General features: G+C 51.7%; 1 protein-coding gene across 1 annotated transcript in view; it reads right to left on the bottom strand.

Moving 5' to 3' along the window:
- Positions 1 to 16,132, bottom strand: part of SGSM1 (small G protein signaling modulator 1) — a 107,355-nt gene that overhangs the window by 38,697 nt on the left and 52,526 nt on the right. The window lies entirely within an intron of this gene.

Here is a 16,132-nt window from a genome sequence, read left to right as displayed (position 1 = left end):
GCGCAGGGCCTCGTCTGCCTTGTTCGCTGCTGTGCCCATGGGGCCTGGTGCATACTAAGAACAGTGCCTGGTGCATAGTAAGTGCTCAATAAATATTTTCTAAATGAGTGGGTGAACGAATGAACGAAACAGGTATATAGAGAAGAATCAGGAGGGTGTTGTGTAAAAGTTCAGGCCTGGAAGCTGGCAGATCTGGTTTCAAATCCCTAGTCGTCACTTGCCAAGCTGGATCTATGATCTGATTTGGGGAAACAGAGGCTCAGGGAAGTGAAGCAACTCACCCAGAGAAGGGGGGCCGGCCCAGAGTGGAGACAGAATTCCAGCCTGCGTCTGACTCCCAGGCTACCTGCTTTCCCTTCCAGATTCAGTCACCCAACAAATCCTTCCCAAGCACCTCTGATGTGCCAGACAGGGATCCGGTCCTGATAGGGCAGCTTTCACTGGACCGGAAGCCCCTCCAGTGAGGCCCAAGGCAGGACAAGCTTAGAGAGATGCAGGATCCAGCAGCCCAGCACCAGCTGGGAACGGGTCCAAATACAATTGCTCAAGCTCACCCAGACCCCCTGAATCAGACGGTGTTTATCAAGCCTTCCAAGTGATTCTCAAGCACTCGGACTGCAGTAGAAGACTGGAGGGGAAGGAGGAGGAGGGGGAAAGTGGGGAAGGAAGAGGATCGGGGCGGACCTAAATGATCTCCCACAATCCTTAAGGAAGAGCCGGAGCAGTCCAGGGAGCCTCCCACACAGCCAGCCCCCCTCTCCTGGCTTCTCCCTCGCACCCGTTAGGCAAGGGGAAGTGCTGGTTTTGGGTCCTCCTTGCCCCCATTAACAGTCACAGGGTGCTGCCCCCTTCCTTGTCTCCCAGCATCCCTCGCCTCAGTCAATCGCCCCTTTATTAAAGTCACCTTAATCTACTCCGTTTGAGGGAACCATCTGCTTCCTATTGGCACCCTGACTACACACGCTGTGTCCAGTCTACACTGCAGAGCAGAGCAGGCTGTCTGTTTACTGTTGTGGATCCTGAATCTCAGGAAGGGCAACCCCTCTCTCAGCCACACAGCTGGTAAGTGCTCCAGGGGGGAGCCCGTGGCTGTCTGGCCCCAGGCCTCCCGTCCTGGGGATGGATCTCAGGCATGGGTGGTGCAGGTGGGACTGCAGCACCTAGGGTTCCAGCAAGTGAGGACTCCCCCCACCGCCCCGCTGGCTGCCAGCCATGGGCTAGAACCTCATCCTAGTTAAGAACAAGCTGAGCCTGAGGCCAGGAGAAGAGATTACAAAGGGAATGCGGATGGGAGCCTTCCCCAGGTCACTGAGTCTCACAGACGCCTGCACTGCCTCACTTCAGGACCAAAGATGCTGCTTCCCTTCCCAGGGGACAGAGCACACAGACCTGTGAGCAAGGGGAAGGGCCAGGCAGCCACAGAACCTCCGAAATTCAGGTCAGCCACCTTCCCCTTCAGCCTCCCAGCCATGGGCTTGAACTTGGTCAGCATTTTTGAAGGACCTGGAGGTGATCTTTGGAGATGGGGACGGAAAGCAATGTGGCATCCTGGCTCCTGGCAACCTGAGTGGTTTCCTAAGCTTTGGCCCAGAAACCACGCCCCATTCAGGAAACACAGAGGCAATGCTTCGGAGTCACACGGACCTCCATTTACATCCCAGCTAGGGCCCTCAGTCCTGGGTGAGCCCAGCCCAGTTATGCACCCCTGCTGGTGCCTGTTTCCTCTTCTGTAAAGCGGACCTATCCTCCTGTGGGGCTGTGATGAGGATCAAATGTGCTGTTACATGTGAAAAGGCAGGCTGGGCTAGCAAACAGTTGGGAGTTTTAGGACACTGAAGTTCAGGTTTCATTTTGTTTGTTTTCTGAGCGAGCATTCAGTATGCTCCAGGGACTGACTGTAGGCACAACCTTAATGAAGTAGTTTCCCAAATTATTCCCATTTTACAGATGGGGAAAGTGAGACACAAAAGATTAGATCACCCAACAAAAGGTCACGCAGAGGAGGCAGGATTCACATCCAGGGCCTTGGTTCGTCCGGAGGCCATTCAGAACCAATGCTTTTGTTACTTAAGGAGAGAGAACGTTTACTGAGTGCCTCCTATGCACCAGGTGCTCTGTATAGAACATTTTATTTAACCCTCACAAAAGCATTGTTTTCCCCATTTAAAAGATAGATAAACTGAGGCTCAGAGAGTTTATGCAGTTTGCCCGAAGGACAAACAGCCAGGAAGGGGCCCACTTGGAATCTGAACCCAGATCTGTCTGAGGGCCCGACCCTGTACTGGGTCAGGCCCTCTGAAATCCCAAGGTGGTGAGAAACCTGTGAGAAGGGATTCCAGTCTCTCCGAACTTAGGGACCAAAAGCAGCACGGACCTGGGCGTCAGGATCTGACTCTGCCAACCACTTCCTGTGGGGGAAGAGGGGACATCAAAGTCAAAATGGTCAAGAAGCTTTTATCCTTCTCTGGCATTCATTCTCAGGAGTCGGCCACCAGCTGCTTCAATACGGGGCTCTCACTGAACATCCGTTTGGGTCTAGATTAGCCCTGAACACCCAGCCATGTTAGGGACAAGATGTCAGGAGGCAGTTGAAAGAGGCAAGAGCCCGGAATGTGGAGTCACTGACCTGAGGTCAAACCCTGGGCCATTCACCTTCCGCATGATGCTGGACCAGGTTTCCCCATCTGCAAAATGGAGACAACAGCACCCCTGCCTCACAGGGGTAACGAGAGGCTTCTACAAACTGCAGGGACTCTTGAGTCTACAGTAACTACTCAGTCCACACCCTGGCCCTCAATGGATGTCCCAAATCAGGGCCTCACTGGCCTGCGGGCCTGGCCTGGCCCCGCCCCTCCACGTCAGACCTCAGAGCACGGGCCCACCCCATCTCCAGTCCCATCCTGCAAACCTTTGGAAACCAGCCCCGCCCTCCCGCCATCCCTCCCTCTTCCTGCAAATATTTAAACAACATAAAAGGAGGATTAATCTCAGGCAGGGAAATCCTGGCCAATATGCAAAGCAGGAAGGCAGGCTCCTGGGGCTCCCAGGCTTGCCCGGTCTATACTCCCCTCCTCCGCCACCTGCCCACACCCAGGTACCCTCATGCTGCCCACCTTGAACCCCGCCAGGTCCCAAACTAACTTGCTACTCCTCTCCACCCTGCTGTGTTCATGCTCTCTAAGCTCCGAAAGGAAGTAACATGGCCCAGTGTTCAGGGCTATCAAAAAGATTGTGGAAAATGCAGGCTGAGGGCCTCAAAGGACCCAGCACAGGTTGGCACCATCTAGGGAGGCACTAGTGCACTGAGTAAGAACATGAACTTGAGAGCCACCAGGCCCCATTCAAACTCCAGTTGAGCCATTGGCTGGGTGACTTTAGGCCTCAGTGTCCTCATCTGTGAAATGGGGATGAAACCCACACCACCTCTCAGGGCTGCTATGTGAGAATTTCATAAAAACGTGTGCAGAGCTCTGGGTGTTTTGTCTCGAAGGGTGTTTTCTGGTTTCTGTCTGAAAGAGCTGCAGATGATACCAGTCTTTGCAGATGGCACTCACCCAGGTCTCCACTACTCAAACCGATAATCACTGGACCTGGTTTCAAAGAAGAATGCAGACAGGATATTGGAGTTGGATCTGCAGATGTTTCGTGATTACGTTTTTCACTGTGTGTGAGCTGATGGCCACTTATGAAAGATAGCGGCAGTCAGAGGAAATCACCAGGACCCAACTAGCAGAATCATCGGGGTGTTTCATTAACAAGGATCAAACAGATGCCTGAGTAATGGAGAAACCAACAGACATTGCCTCAGGATGATCTTCTATTAAACTTGGATGCCTTTGGGCCTTTTTAAAGTCTCTTGAAAGTTTCTAAATATAAATTCCTGCTTTAAAAACTTAAAACATGCACAGAGCTCAAAAAAGGATGAGGGCTCAGACCACCCTGCCTAAAATAGAGTGTCTGGCTTTACGCTCGGCCTGACTTTCCCACACCTCTGGGGGTTTATCCATCTAGTGTCTGTCTGTCCCACGTAGATCTTGAGCCCCTAGGACAGTGCCTGGCATGAGAAAAGTGCTCGCTATCTGTTTGGTGATCACTCTGATTAATAACACTAGTACCAGAACCTCAGCTCCATGCAGTGTCCTAAGGCCTTCTGACCCCTGATCTTGTTTGCTATGTGTAAGCCTGGGGCCGGCAAACTTTTTCTGTAAAGAGGCAGACAGCAACTATTTCAGGCTTTGAGCTAGGGCTGCCGGATAAAATGCAGGGTGCCCAGCGAAATCCAAATTTCAGATAAAAAAAGAACTTTCTTTTTTTTTTTTTAGTAAATGTACCAAATATGGAACACTCACGAAAAGATTTGTTGTTTTTCAGAAATTCAAATTTAACCAGGCATTCTGAAATTTTATTTGCTCAATCTGCAAAACTGTTTTCAATCATAACCGTCTATGTCGCACAGTCTCTTTTGTTTTAACAACCCTTTGAGAAAGTCAAAACTGGTCTTGGCTCAGGAGCAGTACATAAACAGGCTGGATTTGGCCCACAGGGCCCCCTGGTTTAAAGCACCCGCACAGGGCCCGGTGGCACAGAGCAGACTTAAATAAACATCATCGAGGTGCCACCTGCTCCTCAGAGGCCTGCTGCCTCAGCCCTGACTCAGGTGGTGGGTGCCTGGCAGTGCAGGTGGGTGAGTAATGCTGAACCAGCATTGGCCTATGAGAGGGAGGCCCCCAGGCAACCTGACTCTTACATTTGTAAGAAACTCAGGGGAGGAGAGAATGGTTAAATAAGGACGCCTGGGGGGCCTTGGGGTGGCTTTAAAAATAAGTCTCAGCCTGTGGGGAAAAGAGGCTTACTCAAAGGCCCCTTGACAGCCACTAGGGCTAGAGGGGTGAGCTGAGGACGGCTGTGTCGCTCTGCAGGCACCCCAGCTCCTGAGAACTAATGCACACGCCTGGCCCTGGTGAGGGCATCGACCCCATACACCAAGGTTGCGGGTTCCATCTCAGGTCATAGCACATACAAGAATCAACCAATGAATGCATAAATAAGTAGAACAACAAATGGATGTCTCCCTTCCTTCCTTCCTTCCTTCCTTCCTTCCTTCCTTCCTTCCTTCCTTCCTTCTCTCTCTCCTCTCTCTCTCTCTCTCCCTCCTTCCCTCTCACATAAAATCAATAAATATATTAAAAAGCGGTTCTTGGTTCTATTAAACAAGTATCAGTGGGAAATTGGGTGGGTAGGGAGGTCAGGAGGGCTTCCTAAAGGAGGTGACAGTCCAGGTCTGAAGAACAAGTAGAAAGGAACTCTCTGGGGCCTCGGTTTCTCCAACTTCAAAGCAGAGGGAAAAGCTCTCCCCTGCAGCTGCCCCCACAGAGCCGCCTTGGAGCGCAGAGGAAGAACAGGTGTACGGACAATGCGGCGTGGAAAGAGCTGGCGGCTTTTTATTTTTTAATTTGTTATGGGCGAGGCATGCAGGAGGTGAGAGGCAGGAGGGGCAGGAGCAGGGCTGATGGTGGGTGGGGGAAATAGGAATATTTTAGGAAGCTCCCAAACCTAGACACCAACAGACACGATGCAGGGGCTGGGGGAGGATGGTGCCACCCTGCAAGCTGTGACTGTTTTCATGGTGTGGCCCCATCTCCCACACCATGAATTTCCTGCCAAATCCTCTCCCTTCCCCTTCCCACATGCTGATCTCTGGCTGCACGTGCCATTCTGCCTGTGTGACCCAGAGATTCCCCCCCCTCCCCCCCGCGCGCCCTCGCGCCCCGTTGGCCTTTGCTGGCACAGTCCCATCCACCTGATATTCCCATCCATTCCCACCTCCATCTCCAGGCATCATTTCTCATCTCTCCCAGGACACCCGGCGCCTCCTAGCTCCCTCTCTGTCACATGTCTGTTCCCAAAAGGAGAATCGTGGTAAAAACAAACAAACAAACAAACAAACAAACAAAAACCTGTCCGACCTGAAATGCTTATTCCAGAGTGAAAGAAGCCAGTTTAAATAGGCTACATACTGTGTGCTTGCAAGTATATCGCATTCTGGAAAAGGCAAAACTATGGAGGCAGCTAAAAGACCAGGGTTGCCAGGGGTTGGCAGGGAAGGAGGGATGAGCAGGCAGAACACAGAGGATTGAAGGGCAGGGAAACTATTCTGTACGATATTACAGTGGTGGACGCATGCCATTCTGAATTTGCCAAAACTCACTGAATGGGCACCACTGAGAGTGAACCCAAATGTACCCGTGGACTGTGGGTAACAATGACCCGCTCTGGTGCAGGATGTTGGTAGTAGGGGAGGCTGCGCGTGTAGGAATAGTGGGTATGAGAAATCTCTGTACTTACCACTCTATTTTTAATGTGAACCTAAAACTGCTCTAAACAAATCAAAGGAAAAAAATGTCCTTTCCTCGCTCTGCCACTAATGGAGGGTGTCAGCAGGGATTGCGATCTTTCAGCAGACAGGCTAAGCGCCTCCTTCCAGATGGGCACCTCCACACCCCCCTCATGGCCTGCCAGGGGCTTTGGGGCCTTCACAGGGAGGAGCCCGAGGGCATCTGGCAGGAGCTCGGCAACCACTGGCCAATGGCTCAGAGCTTCCTTCTCTGGACTCTCTCACTCAGGCCCTGGACAGCCTTGCCTCACCCTCCTGCCCTGACATCCTCCGATACCGAAAGCCCTCCACAGTTGCACCCCTGTGATGGGAGTGAGCGAGAGGGGAGGGGACATCAAGGACATAGCAGTGGCATGTGGATCTCCGGAGTGTTAGGAAACTCCTCCCTCCAGCTCTTCCCTCTAACCTGGCCTACCTGTGGCTGGAGGGCTGGCCGGAGAGGGGAATGCCACCCACTCAGCTGCTGCCACCCTGGCCCCAGTTAATCATTTACTGGTGCGCTATAAACAGGCGCCAGCATGGTGCCCTAACAGCACACAGACTGGCCAGCCTGCCACAACCTGGATAGAGGGGTATCCTAGGGTTGAGAATGGGGTTCCCATAAACGGGCCTCCCCTCACCACCCTGCACAGGAGCCTCAGACAGCCCCTGACAAAGGGGTTCCCCCAGTGCCTGATCCTGGAGCATTCGCCTGGGGGCACCTTGGCGAAGGACCTTCTGGCCAACACTCCCACGGGCAGTCACGCAGTCACCGCTGGAGATGATGGGGCCTTGAAGACAATGCCAGGCTACCCCCCACTCCCAGAGAAAACAGCGCCGTGTGTCACGTTCCCAGCCCACATGCTGGAGATCAGACAGCCTTCTCCTGGGTACGCTGCCCACTGCGTGTGGCAGCTCCCCTGGCAACGCGCCCCACTTCCCGACCCACGGGCCTCATGCACGAGAAACATACACACAGACTCTCAAGCGTACCCAGAGTCTCTGGAAGGCTGCCCAGACTTCGGGGGCCGGGCAGCTATAGGAAAGTAAGAAATGAGATTCACAGATGGTTGCTTAAAACACACACAGCGTGAACCAGAAAACAGACCAGCCACCTCTACGCAGGCTTAGGAGGAAAAGCAGTTGAATCTTCTCTAAAGACTGGATTAGCATCCTGGCTCCGCCTACCAGCTGTGTGACCTGACTTCACTTTCCCTGAGCTTTCCTTTACTCCCTGGAATACGGGATAATAAATAGGGTCTACCCCTCTGAGGCTTTAGTATTAAGTATGTTAATGGATGTAAAGCATTTAGCACGAAGTCTAGGACACGACAGAACCTCTGGAAATGCTCTAACCCTGCCTTGTCCAACAGTAAGTATCACTAGCCACACGTGTCTTCTGAGTACTTGAAACATAGCTAATGGACTGGCAAAGTTTTTTGTTTTTGTTTTTTAATACTCACCTGAGGACATGTTTTTATTGATTTTTAGAGGGAAAGGAAGGGAGAAAGAGAGAGAAACAATGATGTGAGAAACATAGATCAGTTGCCTCCCACAGGCACCCCAACCGGGGACTGAACCCGAAACCTAGGTATGTGCCTTGACAGGAATCGAACCCGCAACCTTTGTGATATACGGGATGACATTCTAACCAACTGAGCCCCCACCCAGGACAGGAAGTATTATTAGTTTAATTATACATAATTTAAATATAAGTAGGCACATGTGACTTGTGGCTCACATTGGACAGTGGAGATCTGGAACATAGTAGGTACCCAATAAATGCTAATGATGATTATCACCAGGGGTTGTTACATTGGAGGCTCGCTGGGTTAGAAATTAGGAGGCACCGTTTCATTCTGAGCATGGCGCTGTATTGTGTGGACCTATGTATCCTGGCATGTTACAGGGTGGTTCTGAACCGTATTTGGATATTTGGGCTGTGGACCACTTAGAGGCACTGATGATAGCTGAGGATACCCTCTCCACACACCAAGTACAAAGTGTTGATACAATTTCAGGGCTCTGTACACCCCCCGAGTAGAAATCTCTCACCCTCATCCGGCAGACACCTGGCACACAGGTACCCAGGCAGCACCTGGGATCACAGCCAGGCACAGAGCACAAGAGTGGATACGTCCACTGTTAGAGGCTGGGCTCCAAAGGCAGGGACCCTCGCTACTTTGAGATGGACATTTGTGACTTCTCTGCCTGGTTTCCATTTCTGTCTGGTCCTTTCACCTTGACTGTCCTCTGGGACCCCTTCGCTCTCAGAGATCTGACTCCACACTTCACCTCTCAGACTGGACCAATAAGAGCACTTCATCCCACAGTGATTGGCACCAAAGAAGCACTTGAACCAAACTGGTCCAATGAGAACTAAGACTTTTGCTTGAACCATGGGGAAGGGGCAGCTCTCTTTCTGTTGTGATGCCAAGTGGGCAGATTGTGCCCTGAGAGCTGCTGGGAAACATTCTACCTCCCCACAGAGAGGGGCAGAACCTAAAGCCAACACAGAGAAAGGAAGCACAGAGAGATGGAGAGATGGGGGTCCTCATGACACCACGGGAAAACCTGGATACAGCTGCACCTGAAGCTGGACTCACCCAAACCTCCCCAAACTCCTATTTTTAGTGTCTCTTTTTCCTTTTCACTTTGTGTCGATATGTTTACTTATTGTTCCAGCTAGTTTTGTGAGCAAATTATCCAACTTGAAATGAATGGAGCTCACTAAACTATCCTGGTTCTGCTACTTCTCAGCTATGTAACCTTGGTCCAGCTTCTTAACCTCGTGAGTAAAGAGGAGTTTCCATTTGTACCTACTCTATAGGAAGACTGTTTTGTGGGCTGAATGAGATAAAGAAAACATTGTTTAAGAAATGGTAGTTGCTATAATTCTAAATCACTAATTAAACATAATTTACTAACTAAGTGATTAAAGAAGAATTCACTCAGTGCTCAAGCATCACCAAGTCTCTTGAACTCTTAGGACTTCAATTCTCTGATTTTTAAACGGAGCCTTACTGCAAAAGGACCTGCTCCTGTCCTTTGTAAACACCCACAATCTGAACTGCTTCAAGATTTTTCAAAGAAAAGGCACAAAAATATATTCATCAAATATATGTGTACACACACACACACACACACACACACACACACACACACGAGTGCGCGAGAGGAGAGAAACATACTAGATTTGCTGTTCCCCTATTTATGCAGTCATTGGCTAATTCTTGTACATCCCCTGACCAGGGATCACAATCTTGCCTTTTTTCTAACCAACTGAGCTACCCGGCCATAGCCCATCTCCTATCTTCTTGTATTATCAAAATAAAGAAAAATACGCTGATCCCCACTGGAGTTCAGCACTCTCAGCCGCCTCACCCAGGGGCTCCTAGCGGCTAAGTGGCAGGGCCAGCAGGCTCAGGTTCTGATCTCCCTGGGCTGAGGGATTACCTCAAGGGGCCAATGAGTAATTGGACCCAGAGGGAGGATCCAGCTGCCCACCCAAGATGGCCATACAGCCAGTGAAGACTCAGTCTTCCTGATTCCTACTCAAGGGCTCGTCCCTTGGATCCCATAAATACATCTTCCCAGTCTACAGCACTGCTCCTGTGGCCCGGCACCCCCAGCCCAGGGTCTACCCAGGGAGAACAACATCTCCTGCTGAGAGCACCTGCAACTTCAGGTGGGACCAGAAAGGGCGGCAAAATGTCCTTATGGAACTGAGCCTCTCTGGCTCCTAACTGGGTGAGCCAAGCACAAATTCTGTTGAATGTCTGGCAGGCAGGGGTGGCACACCGCACTGCTGTGTGGTAGGTGATGCCCCCACTCTCAGATGCACCAGGAAACTGAAGCCAGAGAGATTCACGCAGCTACTGATGGCATGGCCAAGACCTGAACTCAAAGGGTGGCCCTTTCCCTGACTCCACTCTCAGACAGCTCATAACCACATGTGGGTCACTGATTTTTGGCTCCAGAGTGATGAAAAGCAGGGTTCTGGAACCAGACCCCCAAGCTGTGCCATTGATGATCTCCGCTCCCTTAGGCCAAGTATTTGCCATCTCTGTGTCTCAATTTCCTTATCTACAAGGGAGAGGGTTTACCCACCTCAAGGGGTGTTGAAATAATTAAATGAGGTCACTCATATAAAATGCTCAGTAAATGATGTTTTTTAAAAAAACTTTATCCCATTAGAATGGCTGGAGTCCTTGGTTTCCTTAAGTGAAGGAAAGGCTCCCCAAAAGTCTTATCAGCTATTGAGTTTTAATAAGTCTTAAATACGGACTTGGCAAATTCAGAAGACAGAAAATATCGGAAAGACTTGGCTCTCAGAGAGTGAAGTCAGCCAAATTAGATGACTCGAGGTTCTTAGAGTCCTGGATCTTGTCCAACCTTGTCCACTTAGAAAGCAGGAGAATGAGACAGGGAGAGGGGATCTGCTAGGAGGCCACAGGTAGTAGGAGCAGAGTTGGGACAAAGCCTCGGGTGTCCTCACTCCCCATGGGGATGGCAAAAGTGTCCTTCCTACCTGCCAACCAGCAACAAATGCTACCACCCTCTCCCGGAGGCCCTTGCGAGGCTACTGCAGTGGAGACCCAGCCAGAGTGCACGGGAGACAGAACCTGCTTTCACACTGAGCCAGGGGGCTAAAGCCCAAGCCATCACTATCAGAAGCTCCTGGAAGCTGCATTGTCCGAGACCTGGAAAAAAAATACCAAAATGCACCGACAGATATGTTTGCATTATTCATAAAGAGAAGTTCTGCCGTCTTAAGCCTGAAAGCACGACACACAGAAATGGTTTGAGTCAACCCTGCCAGCATCAGAGAGCCCCAAAATATCCCGTCCAGATGTCTAGATGCCTTCTGCAAGCATTTCCGGAACCCCTACTTGGCCCAGCAGTGGAGCAAAGGGAGAGGTGTGATTTCCTGCCCAAGATTGGAAGCTCAGAGAACAAGACAGAAGTTTCCTCTCTAGCCTAATGACTTTATGTCACCCCCATTTGTTACCTCCAAGGATTGCTTGCCCAGCAGCCTGAGCAGCCTACAGCATAGGTGAGTTCATGTTCCCCTCTTGCTCAAACCCTCTCACGGCTCCCATTCGCTCAGAATAAAAGCCAGAGCTTCCGAGGGATGATTGGCCTCCTGCTCCTTCTCTGGCCTCTGCTCCTCCTCATCCTCCATTTTTACTTCCCTCCAGCCGCATAGGCCTCCTTGCTATTTTTGACTCAAGGCCTTTGCACATGCTGTTCCCTCTGTTAGGAACACTCTTCCTGCAGTGGTCAGCGTGGCTCCCTCTTTTCCTTCTGCTCATGTCACCCCATCAGAGAGGCCACCCCTGACCCTCCTCTGGTGAGCCCTTCTCACCACGCTCCAGCCCTTCCCAGCTTTATTTCCTCATAGTGCTTGTCACTCCTAACATATGTTTACTAGAGGCCTGGTGCACGGATTTGTGTTCGGGTGGGGTCCCTCAGCCTGGCCTGTGCCCTCTCGCAATCCGGAACCCCTCGGGGGATGTCAGACTGCCGAAGCAGCAGGAGGCCGGGGAGGAGCCTCAGCCGGGCTGGGCACAGCTCCACTGCTGCTTGCCCCACTGCATCTGCAGCCGCCGCCTTTGCTCGATAGCACTGCCATCACCGCAGCTGCACTCGCCAGCCAGCCGTGAGCCTGACTTCTGGCTGAGCAGCGCTCCCACTGTGGGGGTGCACTGACCACCAGGGGGTAGCTCCTGCATTGAGCGTCTGTCCCCTGGTGGTCAGTGTGTGTCATAGTGACCGGTCGTTCCGGTCATTCGGTCATAACAGTCACTTAGGCTTTTATATATATAGATTGCTTCTCTCTCTGACCCCCGATTGGACTGTGTGCTTCATGAGAGCATGTGCACGGGGATGTTACTTTGCTCACTTCCCAATCTGTAGATCCTAGAACAGTGCCTGGCACACAGTAGATAGTCAATAAATATTTGTGGAAAGAAAGGAAAGTGGGAGAGACAGGAGGAGGGGAGGAAGAGAGGAGGGAAAGTAAAGGAGAAAAGAAGTTGTTTTCGTCTAAGAACTAACAGAAAGGGTCCATCCTGGTCCCTGCCATCAGCTGAAAATTCCTTAAGTACAATTCTACACAAGACCCTCCTTGCTCATCAGTCCTCTATAGCTCCCCACTGTCTAATGGAGCAGACAACGCAGCCTGGCATTCACAGCCCTGCACAAGCTAGAACTAACGGAATCTTCCGGCCTCATCTCCTTCCCCTGCACACACCTAAACCCAAGCCGTTTCCAGGGACTCTGCTGAAGCTCATGGCTCCTCAGCACTGCCCTCGGGGAATCCGGGTCATGAAGCCATCCTCCAGGTCCTGACACAGCGGGATTTGAATCCTGGCCTCTCTGTGGACTGCCTGTCCCACGAGTGAAGAAGGAGACACTTGGGGAGCCTTCGGGACAGCGCCCAGCACAGAGGCTTCTCAATCTCAACAGCAGTGCCACTGTGGGCTGGATCCTTTGGGGTGGGGCCATCCTGCTATTACAGGAAGTGGAGCAGCATCCCTGACCTCTCCTATCACCTGCTAGTAGCAACCCCAGGTGTGACAACCATGTCTCTACACATTGCCAGATGTCCTCTGGGTAAGGCTGCCAGATCCAGCAATACATACTTATACTAAAAATTATTCATTATCTGAAATTCAATTTAATTGTGTGACCTACCTATATGTCATCTGGTAACCATACCTGGGGGTGGGGGGGATTAAGAACCTTCATTATGAACCACTGGGTTGAAGTGGAATCACCATGGCATCCCAGTAGTAACATCAGTGGTTTCTCTCACTTTCCTCCTACCTTCTTAGAAAGTCCAGCCCACCTCCCGCATGCTATGGCCTTCCAGGGCACCGGAGGCTCAGCTCCCCAAACAAGCCCAGCTCAGCCCTTGTGCTGAAGGCTCCTCCTGTCTCCTTCCTGGGGTCTGCTCTCCGGCCAGCAAGTCCCTGCCTTCTTTCCTCCAATTAAGTGGCCTCCTAGTCCCAGCCTGGAGGCAGGAAAACAAGGCAGTTAGTCACTTTGCTTCCTTTATCAACTCTGAGTCACGTGGCTAGCTCCTTTAATGGCAGTCGTCATGGCAACGGGAAGCCAGTGCCTGCTCTCTCTGGAAACCAAAACAAAATTAAGTGGTGGAGGTGGGGAGAGAAAGGAGCCAGGAGAGAGCCGGTTGGGTTTACTAGTAACTGGAGGAAATCATGCTGGGTCAACCCTGTCTCCAGCTTTCCCTTGGTGGCATCGGGGAGATGGATGCCTGCCCTGGTAAAGCGCAGGCTGATGTGGTGGGTGTTTTCACATTGTTTATCCTGATGGTTGAGTAATTTTCATCTCCAGTATGAATAAGCTGAAGCCCAGACACTTGTGAATGTAAAGAGGGATGCTCATCCGAGACTGTGCAATTTACAAGCCATCAGTGTCAGCTTCTCCCTCTTCTTTCCATGTTCCCCAGGTTCTCCCCACTCCTTCCCTCTCCCTTTTAGGACAGGACCCCGTGCTCTGTCCACACTGTTCTCCTTGCTCTTGGAACTCCCCCTACTCCGAGTCCTCCCATTACTCATGTCCACAGTGCTCCCTCCAGTCGCAGATGCAGTTCCCTCTGCCAGGAATGGCTTTCTTCTGTCTCGTCTCACTTCCTACCTTCACCTGAAAGGCTTACTCATCACCCTGCGGGGGAGCTCAGTTGGTTTGAGTGTCAGCCCCCTACGCTGAGGTGCAGGTTTGATCTTCAGTCAGGGCACATACAAGCAGCAACCAATGAATGCGTAAATAAGCGGAACAACCAATCACCGTTTCTTTCTTCCTCTCTTTCTCCCCCTTTCCCTCTCTCTTTAAAAAAAAATCAATAAAAATAAATGGACATATCCTTCACATCTTAAGCATAAGGTAATTTATGTAACACATGCAGTTACTTCTCTGTTTTGTTCTTGTGCTGCAAAGTACCTCTCCTGCAGACTGTGGAGCACAGCCTATAATTATCTTTTTAATTACACTCAGAACGTCTGTTGGGGGCTGTCTCCTGTACTAGAGAGTCAGCCCCAAGAGGGCAGGGCCTGTCTTGTTCACTGCCACATCCAGAGAGTCCGGCCCTGCCTCTGGCACACAGGTGCCCCTCAGCACCGGCATCGGAACCCACGTCTGGCGGATCCCAAGGCTCCCTGGCCTGCTTCCACAGTGGCTGCCTGAGTTAGCACTGGACAGAGCTTCCAGCCCCACAGCCCCTGCTGGCCTTTGTGGCTTCAGTGGCTCAGGCAGAGCTTGCAGACCAGCCAGGCCTACCTAAAGAAACCGACTGTGAAGCCGCCTCTTCCACAGGAAGGATGTGGGGAGCCTCCGGGCGGACCCTGACAGCAGGGATGTGGCTCCTTTGAACCCAGACGGCGGGGAGAAGCAACAGCTGACCCGACCCCCGGATTTTGAGGCATCCCACTGGAGACTAGCTCTCTGGTATTAGGGGGACATGCAAGGAAAGGAGAGAGGTCTGCTTTGGGGGGAACAAACCTGTCACCACGCCCTTAGGGGCACCCATGCCAAACAGAGGGGCTCACAGAAGACTTGAACTTGTTTCTCTTTACTCGGCTGTCCCCTTGAAGCATCACTTACTCCTTCTGGGCCAGTTTCCTCATCTGTACAATGGAAATTGTACCTCACACACATGCTGAAATGATGGCGCTGTGTAGCTGTGGAAGGGCATGTTTGTGACATAAGGGCCAAGAGCCTGGCTCAGACAGACCTGGGGGTGCGTCCTCAACTCTGTCCCTTCTTAGCTGTGTGCTCTGAGCAACTCACCCTCCTTCTCCGAGCCTTGTCTGGAAGATGGGACAACCTCACTCACTTCACAAAGTTACTGTGCACACAGGGTGAATGGGAGCTCTGGTTACCAAAATGATGGGCCCCAAGACATGCAGAATTTAGCAACAGCCACCAACTTGGGACTTAGGTCCTGCCTTCTGATTGCAGATCCAGGGTCCATAGGTACTTGGGCCCTTTGTCCAAACTTGCTCGGTTCTGCCCCTGCCCCTCTCAGGTCCAAGTGGGATGCCAGTCTCTGATCAGGAGATGATCTTGGCCGGGAGCCAGGCAGCAAGCTCATTCCGTGCCCCGAACCCAGCCCCTCCCAGGAGAGAGGATGCGGGCTCAGACCACTGGCCACCAAGGACAAAGTGTTCCCTTCAGCTTGGCCAGTAACCCAACTAGACTGATACGATGGGATCTCCAAGGGCAACGGACCAGTGCTCCCTTCTCCAGGTGTGGAAATGGAGTCCATGAGAGGGAAGGGACTTGTCAAGGGCACCAAGGGAGCTGGTGGCAGAGCTGAGACCAGGGCCCCAGGTGCCTGGCTGACATACTCCTCTGCCTGCAGCCCCCTCCCAATGGAATCAGCCAACCGTTTCCTTAAAAACACAGCCATTCCAGTGAAAACATCTGGTTTGGTTAAGCAATGAACAAAAATATTGGAGGTTTTTAACCTGAAGGCTTTGGGAGGTGGGGATACACACCCTCCCCTGAAATAGTCATCATCGTGTCGGTTGTAGGTTTTGCTGGAAAGAGGTTCTGGACAGAGCTTTCTTTGGGTCCCCACAGGGTCTCTACGAGGGCTGAGCTGAAAAGTTCTGGGCCTTTCTGAAGGTTCCATGTCTCCCGTGTGTCCCCTTATTCAGAGAGGCCAGGATGTGCAACCAGCCCTGGGGCTGCTTCTTGAAACAACATGGGCACCACACACACACACACACA

Source organism: Myotis davidii, unplaced genomic scaffold, assembly GCF_000327345.1.
Source record: "Myotis davidii unplaced genomic scaffold, ASM32734v1 scaffold478, whole genome shotgun sequence".
Classification (NCBI taxonomy): domain Eukaryota; kingdom Metazoa; phylum Chordata; class Mammalia; order Chiroptera; family Vespertilionidae; genus Myotis; species Myotis davidii.
The sequence above is the reverse complement of the archived record's forward strand: the minus strand, read 5'-3'. Positions and strand labels throughout refer to the sequence as shown.